This window comes from Silene latifolia, chromosome 7, assembly GCF_048544455.1.
Source record: "Silene latifolia isolate original U9 population chromosome 7, ASM4854445v1, whole genome shotgun sequence".
In the NCBI taxonomy this organism is placed as follows: domain Eukaryota; kingdom Viridiplantae; phylum Streptophyta; class Magnoliopsida; order Caryophyllales; family Caryophyllaceae; genus Silene; species Silene latifolia.
In genome coordinates, this window is record NC_133532.1 from 61,005,706 (window position 1) to 61,021,259 (window position 15,554).

Here is a 15,554-nt window from a genome sequence, read left to right on the forward strand (position 1 = left end):
CACTTTACTAACCTTACTATATACTTTTTCCCTTGGTTATGTATAATCTTTATTATAAAACTTTTGAGTACGTATCTAAATCCTGCAACAAAATTTGTTGCATTGTGATTCATTTTTAAGCCAAAAGAAACAGTCTAAGGAACGGTTCACAATTGAATGCATTTCATCGCTTTTTGAAGTGTCATTACATCAAGCCTAACTTCCAAGCTCTATATCTCAAGTTTTACTCATGCAAATACAATGATTCTTATGTCATTAGAAATCTTGGGATCTTAGAAAAACGATGGATTTTGAATCACCTCCATATCAGGTCTATAGCTTGAGATATGGCTGATGCAAACAGACTGCGCATTTCTGGACAGCCCATGACCTATGTGCACTAAAAGTTCAATAACTCGAGATTTTCTCAACGTCTAAGGTTGATTCTTTTTGGAGGTGAAAGTTAGATCCCTTAGCTTTCAAATGAGCTATTATGGGCCCTGATATTCGTCCTGAGCTAAGAGATATGCATCTTCCAAAATGCGTCTGATTTCCTAAGATGCTCTCCAAACCCGGTTTTGAACCGTCACCAACAATCGAGGTCCAACTTCAATTCCGTCTAAGAAGTCATGCCTCCAACCGCCCTATTTCACATCTTTGGTGAGTTTAGGATGTTTTTGTGTAGGATCTTTTATCTCCAAGGGTTACCATTCAGAAATTATTTGAAGAACTAAAGCAAAGGTGCAAGGGGACCCGGTTTTGAACAATGAGCTAAATGTCGCTATCAATCTTTCCTCTTTTGATCCAACAAAGCTCAAGAAACTTTTTGGGAGCTGAATAGGAGTCATACATGGTTCCACAAGCCTCCAATCAGTCCATATAATCATAAATAAGAAGTTGAGCTACAAACAAGGAAGATTGGACTATTAGTTTACTTTATCATTTCTTTGCTTTATGTCATTTTCAATTTCAGCATTGTAAGAGGCCTAGGCTGCTGTTTTTATGTCCTTTTAGCTGCTCATTTTGTGGCCCTTAGATGTAACTTGTAATGAAGGGTCAAGATTGTAAGCCTTGGTCTATATAAACCAAGTTAGACATATGAGAAAATCAGATTGGAGTTAATGAAAATTATGAGTTTTATGAGGTTTCTCAAAACCCTTGATTAGTTCTTTGCTTAGTGCTAGAACAACTCCATTACTTAGTGTTTGGGGTCGTGTATCTTGGTTTGCTTTGTGATCTGACCAAGTGCATAAGGGGATTAGTTCTTGCTTTGTGATCTTGAACAACATCCCGAGTCTTGAGATTGCTTTGTGATCTTCTCAAGTCATATCCCGAGTCTTGTTATTGTTTTGTGTCAAAACAGTCCCAAAGTTTCTGTTTTGTTGCCTTAAGTTATTGTGGAAATTGTTATTTGAATGTTTAGTTCATAAGCATTTAAGTTACAATCTTATCTCCATTGCTTTCTTTCAAAGTTATCAAGCTATTTAGGATCTTATATTCGTCCAAAACAGTTTGTTTTCGTGCCTTGCTTTGGTTGAATCGTTTATTAGCTTCTAAATGTGTCCTTATATAGCTTGTTGGTCCTTAAAACAATCCATCTAAGTGTCCAAATCGAGTCCTTTGTTGAGTCTAATTATGTCCAAGTTAGTTCTTGTTTTCGAGTCTTATATGTCCAAAAATCAAGTCCTAAGAGTTTTACTCCAAATTGGTTATCAGGGCTTTGGTTGAGTGTTCATCTTTCCTAACTACATCTAAAACTACAAAAATAACCCAATGAGTGAAGAGAGGTTTTCAAAGCTTTGGTTTGTTTCTTGAAAATCAGTTTTACTTAAGTTGTTGTGATTCTGATTTTTCATGGGAAAATCAGTAACTATTGGTGTTGTACCCTATGTTCCATGCTCAAAGATGAAGCCTTGTTATCTTGGTTCCATTTCCAAGTTATTAGAAGCAGCTATGGTGAAGTTGCAAGCTCTAACAAAAGGGTATGAAGGTGATGTGCATACAAGGAGTGCAACAAGTACCCATGGGGTTCCAAGGGAACCAAAACCTCCTGATTTGTATCAAGGAGAACACCTCCTGCCCTATGAGTGTTCTAATTCCTCTCCGACCCTTAGAAGCAAAGGTAACACACCATTACTTCCTTCCTTTAATGGTGAAAACAGTAGAGCATTTGTGTCTTGGTTGTTTGATGTTGAATGCTATTTCGAGAACAAGTGTTTTTCTGATAAAGAGAAGTGTAAACTGGTTGTGTCTTCTTTAAAGGGTGTTGCTTTGTTATGGTATAATACTCTTACATTTTCAAGGAGGATGGAAGGGAAGGGTAGAATATGTTCTTGGTTTAAACTTGAAAGGAACATGAGATTAAAGTTTCTACCTTCTTCTACCATGGATAATTTGTTGGTTGAACTTAAGACCCTTAAACAAAATTCCTTGAGTGTTCATGAGTATGCTAGATTATTTGAGGAATTACACTTTGTGTATGACAATGAAGTAAGTTCTTTTCTTAAGGGAATCAGATTTTACAATGGCTTGAAATCTGAAATTGCTAGGAGGATTAAATTAGAAATGATGCATTCATATGGTGAATTTCTTGAGTTGGCTTTGTGTGTGGAGAAGAGCTTAGCAAGGCCTGAAAACCATAAGGCTTTAGCTAAAAGGGAATGTTTAGGGGTAACCAAAACAGTTGGGATAGAGGAGAGTTTAGACCAAGGAATTGTCATGCCATGCTTAAACATTGCTTGTCCTAAGTCTAAGTCCCTTGAGCCAAAGGTCATGAGCACTTATGCTAAAATGAATAGCTCATGTAGTGCTATATTTGAGAACCCATGTCTTGAAACAAAAACCCCCTTCAACTCATTAAATGAGCCTACTAGAGAGGAGGAGAGTAGCCATAGACTTACCCATGGAGCCATCAATAATGACCAAGCTACTGATTTGGGGCCTAGAGAAGTGATTGTTAACCAAGGACTACTTAGCCTTCAAACCATGGAGTTTGGACAGTCCATGGTCATGTTCAATGGTGGAACTTGTTCGGATTCAAGCAAGGGTAAAGCAAGAGGAGAGTCTTGGGTTGTTCCATACTCGAGTGTACCAAATCCGACCTCCTACATCAGCCATGGTTCTTGCTTCAAAAGCTACATCTTGGGAGCATGCCAACCGACTAAAGAGCAACCTCAAACGTCCTTAGAGCCTGATTTGTCCAAGAACTTTGGTGACAAGAGAGTAACAACACCTCTCTTGCCATACACAATTCTAGTCTATGATCCGGGAGGAAGTCATGATAATCCATCTCTTGAGGTGTGTGTGGTCTTATTGTGAAGAGGTTGAAGATGACAATGTCGAGAATTTGAGGGCAAATTCTTTTGAAGAAAGGGAGTTTGCAACAAAATTTGTTGCATTGTGATTCATTTTTAAGCCAAAAGAAACAGTCCAAGGAACGGTTCACAATTGAATGCATTTCATCGCTTTTTGAAGTGTCATTACATCAAGCCTAACTTCCAAGCTCTATATCTCAAGTTTTACTCATGCAAATACAATGATTCTTATGTCATTAGAAATCTTGGGATCTTAGAAAAACGATGGATTTTGAATCACCTCCATATCAGGTCTATAGCTTGAGATATGGCTGATGCAAACAGACTGCGCATTTCTGGACAGCCCATGACCTACGTGCACTAAAAGTTCAATAACTCGAGATTTACTCAACGTCTAAGGTTGATTCTTTTTGGAGGTGAAATTTAGATCCCTTAGCTTTCAAATGAGCTATCATGGGCCCTGATATTCGTCCTGAGCTAAGAGATATGCATCTTCCAAAATGCGTCTGATTTCCTAAGATGCTCTCCAAACCCGGTTTTGAACCGTCACCAACAATCGAGGTCCAACTTCAATTCCGTCTAAGAAGTCATGCCTCCAACCGCCCTATTTCACATCTTTGGTGAGTTTAGGATGTTTTTGTGTAGGATCTTTTATCTCCAAGGGTTACCATTCAGAAATTATTTGAAGAACTAAAGCAAAGGTGCAAGGGGACCCGGTTTTGAACAATGAGCTAAATGTCACTATCAATCTTTCCTCTTTTGATCCAACAAAGCTCAAGAAACTTTTTGGGAGCTGAATAGGAGTCATACATGGTTCCACAAGCCTCCAATCAGTCCATATAATCATAAATAAGAAGTTGAGCTACAAACAAGGAAGATTGGACTATTAGTTTACTTTATCATTTCTTTGCTTTATGTCATTTTCAATTTCAGCATTGTAAGAGGCCTAGGCTGCTGTTTTTATGTCCTTTTAGCTGCTCATTTTGTGGCCCTTAGATGTAACTTGTAATCAAGGGTCAAGATTGTAAGCCTTGGTCTATATAAACCAAGTTAGACATATGAGAAAATCAGATTGGAGTTAATGAAAATTATGAGTTTTATGAGGTTTCTCAAAACCCTTGATTAGTTCTTTGCTTAGTGCTAGAACAACTCCATTACTTAGTGTTTGGGGTCGTGTATCTTGGTTTGCTTTGTGATCTGACCAAGTGCATAAGGGGATTAGTTCTTGCTTTGTGATCTTGAACAACATCCCGAGTCTTGAGATTGCTTTGTGATCTTCTCAAGTCATATCCCGAGTCTTGTTATTGTTTTGTGTCAAAACAGTCCCAAAGTTTCTGTTTTGTTGCCTTAAGTTATTGTGGAAATTGTTATTTGAATGTTTAGTTCATAAGCATTTAAGTTACAATCTTATCTCCATTGCTTTCTTTCAAAGTTATCAAGCTATTTAGGATCTTATATTCGTCCAAAACAGGCTGTTTCGTGCCTTGCTTTGGTTGAATCGTTTATTAGCTTCTAAATGTGTCCTTATATAGCTTGTTGGTCCTTAAAACAATCCATCTAAGTGTCCAAATCGAGTCCTTTGTTGAGTCTAATTCTGTCCAAGTTAGTTCTTGTTTTCGAGTCTTATATGTCCAAAAATCAAGTCCTAAGAGTTTTACTCCAAATCCAATATAGACATAGGCTCTCTTGCCTTAGAATATCTCCCACTTACCTCACAGTGAGTAGGGATAGGACCTTTGGTTATTTGAACGAATTACCATAGTTCCTCCAATTTCATTGAACCGAATCCTAATATCATCCCCTCCTTCTTGCATATCACATCATTGCAAGTGTACTCAATTTCCGTTGTATGTATCTCATTGTTCAACTGCCTAGGATGTTTCTAGCATATATCCTCCTTAAATAATATAGCCAATATGGTTCTCCAACCATCCTTATGTGTTTAGAATATGGTTTTTGTGTAACTTATTGCACATAAATTCAATGATTATTTCTACACACTTATCCTCTCTTATCTATCATAGATTCGGATACTAAAGATGTCTTGCACCTCTTCCTAGTCTCCCAATCACTTCTTCACGGAAGAGAGTATTGGCCCATAATTCTCAATAAATAATATGTTATCTACATACGAGACATAGAACACATATCATTAGTGCTTCTTGAGTACTAATGGATAGACTACATGGCTATATAGTGACTTTCACATAAATTCGATTTATAACCTTTCGTCATACTCTAAGTATACGAATTATAAGAATGGCAGTACATCTTAGCTTAATGAATTTATCCTGCAGCGGAAGCAAGTGGATTCAATTTCTACATGTTCAATACCTTTGAACTTGTATAGACTCTTATCATTATAAGGATATTCATTTAAAGCTAATATCCTCTTAGAACTATCTTTATAGGTCTGGATACCTTACAGATGTATTATTCCTCTCCTAAGTCTTTTATTATTCACAATGATCAATATGTCCCTTACATATAAGACTATTAACACAACATTACTCCCACTAAACTCCATGTATAAACAGAGCTACTCGACAATTCAAGACATGTTTATCACATGATCAAAACATACAATTCAACTCCTTAACTTCTACTTAAGATTTATTCTTAAGTTTGTATCCTACCTTTGGATAGTTGCGATTTACAAGATTCATGCTAGATGATTTTATAATCCAACTATATCAAATCATATCCGAATATAATGAAGCGTTGTTGTTCCGGGCAAAACCCTTTGCCACCAACCAACCAAGCTAAATAAACATGTTCATGTTTATGCTTGCTTCGGACTTTTGCGGAGTTGGAACTAGATAAAGCATCTTAATAAGTTATAGGTTTGTTACTTTAAAAAAATAACATGACTCCTATCCACTTAGATTTCTCAGAAATATTAACTGATTTTCACCAAGAAGAAACATCTTCCTACGTCTTATTCTTAGTTTGTGGCTCTTGAACATTTTCTCTCACTCTGTCTATAAGAAATCATCCTCTTTTCTTTAATAGATAGCATCACGAGCCACAAACTCTTTTTTCTCGTGGTCATGTTAGAAGAGAGACCACACGTTAACTATCGAAACAAGCTACAATTTAGGTACCATACCTAACCATATCTCATATGAAATGTAGATGAATGCTTTAATTATGTTTTGTTTTAGTGGAAATTTAAATGCGAGACAAAGTTTTATAATAGAAACTATCTCCAACTATATTGTAAAGATTCAATCATATCATAATGAAAGTGAACTTGTGATACCATATCACACTCCTTTTGGTGCATGTGAAAGTCTTCACTTTATTGTTCCTTATTTTAACAAAGTACTAATACTTTGATTTCATAACCTCTAAGTTTTGATACCTTTTAAACATTCATTTGAACTCATTCAAAGAATTTCTCTTCTAACCTTATTAAGTGGATACCATGTATCTACCTAGTTCGTTGGTAGAAGAGATGAAGAAGTAATAACCTTTTCTGATTGAAATTGTATTCGACCATACACTTCAAAGTGTAAATAGGGCGAATATCTTGTTCTATTCATAATTCTTTTTCTAAAAAGAAGTCATTAATTAATCTTGCTTTGAATACAAGATTCGCACACACCAAGACATTCTCAATCAAATGGTTTGGAACACTAGTCAAAACTATTTTCTAAATGCAATTTTCAATCAAGAATTGAGAAATGACTGGGGTCACCAACTTGAGTCTTGCATATATGACATTTATTTTTAGTTTGAATATAATTACCTTGACTTGTATGGTCTCACCATAAACTTAATCGTGGTAAGAAAGGGCATAATAGAGAAACCCTTTGTGTTTTGCACAAAAACTTGAATTATATTCTTATTTAGACTTGGTGTACATCATAACAATTATTGAGGTACATTTTTAAATACAAAACTAAAATGAGTACACCACATCATTCATATGTTCATGGATGAAATGGCAACTACCCTAGTTCTATTCATATAAATTTCTGAACTTATTCTTGCTAATCGTCATACTATTTTCCAATGTTAGGATTCTAAGGATTTACAAAATCCTCGGATTGTGTTATGAACACATCCTCCTCTAAATACCCATTTAGAAAGGTGGTTTTGACATTCTTTTGCCATATTTTATAATCATGAAATGTGGCAATTTCTAACATGATTCACAAATTTGTATCAAATACTCATGTTGTGATAATTGGTAAGAATGCAATGTCAATATCATATATATTCAAGAAGGAATATGTTGGAGTGACACGATCAACTTCCTCGATCTTTACTTATTTGGGGTTTGTATCTATTTTAGTGTCTAACACCTCATTTGAGCCTAGTTCTATCCTTAGCAATTAAGATTACTTCTTATTGCTCCCACTCACTTCAACAATTTCTACTTGATGAAGACTTATCTTCATATAAATTCCTAGTTAATCCTTCACAAGGATGAACTTTATTGTGGTATTTGGTCAATTAAAATTTCTAAAAAATCAATTTACCAATTTTACATTGTCATGTGCTTAACAACTTAAGTACTTGATGACAAGTGTTTAGTTTGAGTAATAAGACTTTTGAACCGTGGATGCATAGAAGATATTATCAAAACATATTTTGACCAATCATTACTTCTATTAACATTTCTTCACAAGAAATCATAGGTATGTTAGGAATTTTAAGATGCTAATCTTATATTTGCATAGGACGGTTCTTATCGAGTTCTATGGAATAAAACGATTGCTATGGAGCTAGTCCATTACTTATGATACGATTCATTTGAGGATTTAGAAAGAGATTCTTATTTGTTGTTAGTAATAGTGTTTTAATGGAGACTCGTGTTACAATCGAATTGATATCGTATATTAATAGAAGAAATGATAAAGAACAACATAAAACAACAAAATAGTGGGAAAAGAAACATTCATCGTTAATCTATAAAAACATTTTAACGTGTTTTAGCATTTATATAATGACCTCCGCCCAATTATATAAGTGATTCCGAGATCCAAAACCATATTAACTCGGGCACGGGAAACCGATACATACCTCACTAATATAATTCGGTGGGTTAACTCCTTAACCGATTCTAAAATTAAAACTCTCGGTCGATGAAATTACGATAAGTTCATCTCTAGCCTCGGAACATAAGACTAGTCTTCATGTCCCGTTGAGACCAACCAAATTTCGCGTGTAATAACTTGTTATTACCCCCACTTACCCGATGAAAAATGAAAGTACCACGGGAAACCGAATCTACCCAAAATATCAAAGGGATTCATGGGTCCTACTATTTGGAAAGGCTAATCTCAATTTTAAATATGTGAAAGGTCTTGTCGATTTATTATCTATCAACTTTTATGTGAACTATATTAGTGAACTACGATAATTATAATCGATACGGTCGAAAAATGATATATCTATATCTATATATATATATATATATATATATATATATATATATATATATATATATATATATATATATATACATGCATGTGATGTTGATGGTGATTTGGCAATGCATGTAACATATAAAGAAAAAGCAAAGCAATAAATAAATTTCCTAGTATGGCCTTCTTAAAATAGAAAATCTAATATTCTATTACAAATTCGGAAATCAACTTCATTGGTCCCTTGAACTTCAAGTGAGACGCCTCCCAAGGAATCACCGTCTTGATCGGAACTCCTTTCCGAATGGCTCTGTCTTTAGGAAACTCCAGAATTACAAAATAATAATAAAAATATATAGCTATTCCTATTATACATTTGTAACAAAATTTAAATCTATTAAATTACAAGACGGTGATGCTAGCTCACAATAAAATTACAACCGAATCGATATTCCCTTTCATTATAGGTAATACCAATTAAAAACCAAGGTCATACTAAGATAAAAATTACATAATTATAATATGTCATTCATCAATGAAATATGCAGCATTATAATATGTATATAACATGCCAAATTAATCTGCCAAATCGCCCTACTTAAATCTTATATCATATATAATCCGGTTTTATAGAAATTTGCGATTTTTAACTTATTAAAATAACAAAATAATACTAAAATCTAATTTTAGCCCAAGTTAATCACCCTAACATCTTAGGACTCAAAAATTAGTCATTATTCAATTTTTGACAATAATTCAACTTGATTTAACATTCATGCTCATAGTAGACCTTAAAATCATAACCTTTTATGAAATAAATCCAAATTAAATTACAATAATTTTAAAATTTGAATTTTAAATTTTTGAACATTCTGGAATAATTCCATGACACTCATAATATCAAAAATCAAGGTTAATATTTTTGAATTTATTTCGAGAAAAATATAGTTGTTATTTATCACTTTTATCAAATAAAACATCTAAAGCATATGAAAATTAATCTAATCAATGTTCGAACTTTAGATCTGATATTTGGGATAAAAATGCAACTAAAAATAATTTTCCCATGCTATGTATTTTGCTTTAGCTATTTTTGCTAAAATAGTCACTATTTATGTCATTTTTACACTAAAAATTCATAAATCATGCAAGGTGAATCGTGTTCATCTCAAATTTTACACACAGTGAGTAAAAGGTTCATGTAACAATATATTAAAATTTCATGGCCTGTTTTGAAATTTAATTATTTTTAATCAATTAACCTCCATTTATTCCATTTTTATCACATAAAAATCATAAATCATGCAAAATAAATCAAATTTATACGAAATTTTACATACAATAAGTAAAATATGCATATGAGGTCATATAAAAATTTCAAGGTCAGAAACTAAGTCTAACTTATTTTAGCTTTTTAAATACCATTTTACTCACTAAAATATAATAAAATAACCAAAAATTCTTTAAAATGATCAAAAATTACCATAAATCATCAAAATGACCTAAATATATTTTAGGACCATAATGTACTACATGCAAAAAATTTCGTGGCTTTATTCTTATAAATCACAAATTTTAGTTTTAATTAAGTTACATTTAACTCGAAAAAACCAAACCGATTATGCATGCAACAACCAAAATCTCTGATACCACTTGAAGTATTCATTAACCGCTTAATTAAACTCATTTTAATTAGATCTAAATTAACTATAAATTTAGTCTTTGTGAATCTAGTGCATGCATAACTTAAAACAAGAATAAGGAGAAACCGGGTTTCTTACAATGGTGATGAGACGGAAATGGGCACAAGTAAGGATACCCTCCTTTACTTGTTCTTGAGCTCAAAGTAATTGGATGATCCCCTTGTCTCACTAGTATGAGAACCTCCTTTCAATTGCTCCAAGACTATCCCACAATCTTACAAATATTACTAACTAGATAATAGGTCTAGTTTACCTTAAATTTAATTCTAATATTATTATTATTACTACTCTAGTAATATGTTTAAATTATTAGAATTATTGAACAAATTTTTAGCATAAAACCATTTTTGTGAGAGAAGGAGAATAAGAGAGATTTTTCATAAGAATCAAGTGTATCAAAATGAACAACTTATTGTCCATTTTAACACACCAAAACTGGCTCCCTATGTGAGTGGGTGTGGATTATTCTTATTTTATTAGCATGATCATGCTTTATGTCATACCCATGCAATAGGCTAGGAAGTAGGGTGTAAGTGTAATCATGTTGTCTATTTGCATGAAAAAGAACAACAATCATCACACTACAAGCCCCATAAAACCGATTGTAGCACATAAAATGGACCTCCATTTTATTTTTGTAATTTGTCATTTGTAATTTGGGTGACATGTGACATGTAACATGTCATTGGACATAATAATGCATATTTAACAAATTAAATATCATTTTACATTAAATAAATTACAATTAACAAATTAACAAGTAATTCACAACTACATGTATATAAAATGGGTCATATTAAGTCTAGTTAATATAATCTACAATATTTTGTAATTATATTTAACTAATTTCTCTTATCTCAAATGTTTCATTAACATTAGTCAATTTTAGTAATATAACATACTAATTACTAAATTGAATCTTATTTAATCAAATTACAATAAGATATAATATTCTCTCTTATAAATATCAATTTGTTCAATTTAAGAATTTAATCAATCTGTATCATCATACAATCGATTAACATTACAATTGAGGGAATCGTCCTCTAGGAGTGACCTTAAGGGATCAACCGATCACCACCGTTAAAACAACAGTAATGTCAAACTCTAGTTAGACAATCATTACCGATTAATGTTGACCAGTTGACTTATATAAATGAATCATCCCTTAAATATTCTTATCATGATTTTCAATAATTTGATCGCACCGTTGTTGTTGAGGACACATACTCCAACAGATTCAACTACTTATCCATTTTACCAATCCTCTTCTTTCCAAAATTAAGGTAATGCCCTCCAATTTCATATGCACAAATTCTTGTTTGTGACGGCACATATCCGTCACTCTTGAGTGACGGATACCATTTTACCTCACAAAGTACCCACTTTTTCTCTCTCTCTCTCTCGCAACACTATTCATTAAGTATGGTCCTTTCTCCACTAACCCATTTTATTACCATTTTAACTCACAAAATATCCGCCACAAATGGTAACCCGTCACAAGGGAGACCAATTGTTTCATATGATAGTTTGAGTACGAAATTTTGCTAAGAAATATGAAATTTTTTTTATTTTAAAACTTTAGATTGATGTACCAGTATTTTTAATTTTGGTAAAAGTTGTTTAATTATAATTATTGAGCATGATATAGTTGATTTCTTCCCCAAATTTCATCTCTTGTCAATTCAAATTTCTAGGGTTTGCCTTAAAAGATCTGATTTTGCTTGCTCTAATTAATCTTCAAATGTTTTAAAAGTTTGATTAATGCTAGTACCACTCACCCTATTGTTAATTTTCCAATTTAATCGCTATCAATCCGTCTTAAAATCCTAATTTTGACACTAAAAGGTTGGAATCCGTTTTGCCTCTTTAAACCCAAAACCTTGTATATCTAACTTTTGAAGCAATGCCGAGATCCCAAAGAGGTAACAAGAGAACGAGAGCCACCTGGCAGGCGAACAAGGTCAGTCAAGCCGAGGCCCTCTAGTGTCGGCGGTACCAGAGTACCCAATGGTGATAATTGATGGTTTTAACCAAAGGACCGCATTCCTTTCCCTTATGGAATTACCAATTAAAGTAACGAGGTGCGTGGATACGGCCATAGTGGAGGATTTGGAGATCGAGCTGGATGTCCGTCATGTCTTTGAGGTAATAGGTATTGTGGGTTTGTATCAGCTTCGCGAGAGGTCGTATGATTTTCTTAATCTTGAGTTTCTGAGTTCTTATCGCTATGATGTGGAAAAGGAACAGTTAGTTTCTGTCTGTTGAATAATTCATATACCGCGACCTTAGATGAGATGGCGGAGTACTAGGGTTTAGAGAAGGGGTGGTTGGGTAATTAGACGATGTTACTGCAGAGACCAAGGCAATCCGTTTCTTACCTCTCTTTACCAGTAGGGCTACCCCTAGGGTGAGTGCTATGCTGATTAACGATGTTCAGCATGTCACCTTGAGACTTTTCCTCCGAATGATGACATGTTTAGTTTATGGACGAAAATATGTGAGTAAACTTAACTCATATGAGATGTTGCTTCCGGCTTCTTATCTTAACCCTTATCGTGAGGAACCATTTTATTTTAATGCCCTAGCCTTGGTATGTGCTAGTTTAGAAAATATGGCCACATCACGAAACCATTCACTTAATTATGATGTTATCATAACTCCCCTAGCTGAAACAGTAGCTGACTTTGAACCTGGCGCCGACCTTCAAGCCGTGATTAAAGAAGTTCCTTTGATCGATGAAGCTTACTTTATTCATGTGTAATGGCTACGAGATTTGGATGATGAGAGGTTGGCTTGAAGGGTGAAGGGTAGAATGTTGATAGTGTTACCAGATAGTGAGAACCTTCTTGTTACCGACCACTTTGATAATGTGGACCATGATAGTGAGATACTAAACCTCCCACCTCAGTCATACTCATTCCAGACCGTGTCCTTATCAAGATGGAGGAGCCTAGGGTGACTTGTGGTCGTGCTTCTACCCCACCCGGCTTGGGAATTCAGGAGGCTCGGATACCGCCCATTTCTCAGGGATACCCTTAATACCCTCAGTACTCGTATCCACATTACCCCCGTATACAAAAGGTCGAGCTCACATATTGCCTGAACCATGATTTAACCATGAGGAATGTACATGAGATGGGCCACCTTCAGGGCGTAGGATGGGATTATAGGCAGCCTAGCTGATGAAGGGGAGTTGGAGATGATAGGGTATTTTTGAGAACTATGGAGTGGATTGCGTGGGGGACGACGATTAGCCACGGTGAGGGTTTCTTAGCGGGACCTTAGGGTGTTAACTAGAGAGGTCAGCCTTACATGTGTGGTGGAGATGATGTAGGTGCGGGCACATTCGGCAAAGCTGGGGAGCCTATAGAGGAGTAAGAGGACCGTGATACTGATGGAGAGGAGCGGTGACGATGCTTATCGTCGTTTATGTGATATGTATTTCATTTAACTTTGGTCGAAATATTAATGTTTGAAACTTTGTATTTATTATATTTCGGTTGTGTAATCCGGGTCATAAGACCAAGACCATTTTGGTGTTTTAGAATTTTCTGGATTAGTTATTGGAGTTGCAGCAAGTTGATTAGGCATTCTGACCTCTGCATACTCGGCCGAGTAAGTCAGGCGCTCGACCGCGTGATCCTTACTTGATCGAGTGTCAGGTCGTACTCGACTGAGTAGACATGTGATGCATGATTGTGTTTCAAATACTTATTGTGCTTATTTCGTAACCTCTTTCGCCTGATTCTATAATGTATGATAGGTTGTATGGTTGTATGGGTCGGAATGTGTGATAACGTTCCAGTACGGAATAGGTATGGTGACGGGGTGGAATATGGCGCGGTACGGGATGAAGTAAGGTGTTATAAGTTGGAGGGATCGTGTAATGGGTGTGTGTGCGCAGTGTGGGTAACGATGTGATACTCATAAAATCAATTTATAACATATAATATGCATTTTGATTAGTTATACATGTCTCTCAATTTGATCTTGTTAATAATTCTGCATGGTAAATATAAAAATTTCTTCCTTGAGTTAACAACGAATTTACTTGGCATTGGTGTAACCTTCTTGAATCCGTTGAGTAATTTGACCTTGTTATTAGTACTTAATTCGCATTATATTAATCGGATAGTTTATCGAGTACTAATTTAACTAATACCTAAATCAGCTAGAATCACGATCGGCGTTTTTTTTTTAATTTGTTAGTACGGCTGGTGGTCAACGTTCTGACATGCCTCTATAAACAACTTGCCTATATTGCATGAATTCTTGGCTTGACACTTCACAAGTTTGTCTTAATTGTACGCATATGTTTACGCTTCGCTTTTGGGAGTTGCTTAGTTGTCCATTGTTTACTAGGATTAAACTTCGAGGACGACGTTCCTTTAAGGGAGGGTAGACGGTGTCATGTTGACCGTGTCGTGATTATGTATACGGTAGTAGTTGTGTTAATGTGAGTAGTGTAGATGATGTATGTTAAGCTATAATGTTGGCAAAGGTAAATGGCGTAAGTATAATCTTCAACGTGCGATTCATAAGTTACTAGACCGTGTCTTTTTCTGCTGTCTAGGGGAATTTCGAGGACGAAGTTTAATTTAAGGAAGGAAGACTGTAATACCCGCCTCTGTAGGAGACTTTACGAAGGACCTTTCGTGCCTAAGGAACCGTTATTGGGTGAAGGGGGGATGTTTATTCGACCTAATTGCGGTTACTCGGTCGAGTATTGGTGATTCTCGACCGAGTAGGGCTTATGATAAGTACTAGTTAATTTACCTATATTTTATATAGTCATTCCCTGTAATTTATACATATTCTCGTTTTTTTATAGGATGGTGTTGGAGTTATGCCTCTCCTTTAATGAGAAGATGTTAGAGCTTATTCTAACTTATGGCATGATAATGGAAGTGCATGAAACATATGGTGGAGTAATGGAATGCACAAGCAACGTAATTGAAGTAAAGGAAATTGTGTGCAACATATGGAAATCAAAGACTAACGCATCATTACATTTACTTCATAAATCACTATAAATACATGCACAATCCTTCGCAAGATAACACAACAAAACTACAACATAATATATTCTTCTCTTCCTCCTTTATTACTACTCTCCATAATCATTTTGGGTGCTAATATTTAACACCTCTTGAGAGTTTATTACCTTGGCTATTTCAATA

The 15,554-nt window shown here is 34.8% G+C and overlaps 2 long non-coding RNA genes across 2 annotated transcripts; one reads left to right on the forward strand and one right to left on the reverse strand.

Moving 5' to 3' along the window:
- Positions 1–8,829: 8,829 nt before the first annotated feature.
- LOC141591104 (uncharacterized) lies at positions 8,830–10,791 on the reverse strand. Its single transcript, XR_012520659.1, has 2 exons — positions 10,450–10,791; positions 8,830–8,978 (listed from the first exon to the last, which is right to left on the reverse strand). It is a non-coding gene; the product is annotated as an uncharacterized LOC141591104 (long non-coding RNA).
- Positions 10,792–11,567: 776 nt separating this feature from the next.
- On the forward strand, positions 11,568–13,933 carry LOC141592217 (uncharacterized). Its single transcript, XR_012521088.1, has 2 exons — positions 11,568–11,657; positions 12,276–13,933. It is a non-coding gene; the product is annotated as an uncharacterized LOC141592217 (long non-coding RNA).
- The last annotated feature ends 1,621 nt before the right edge of the window (positions 13,934–15,554 follow it).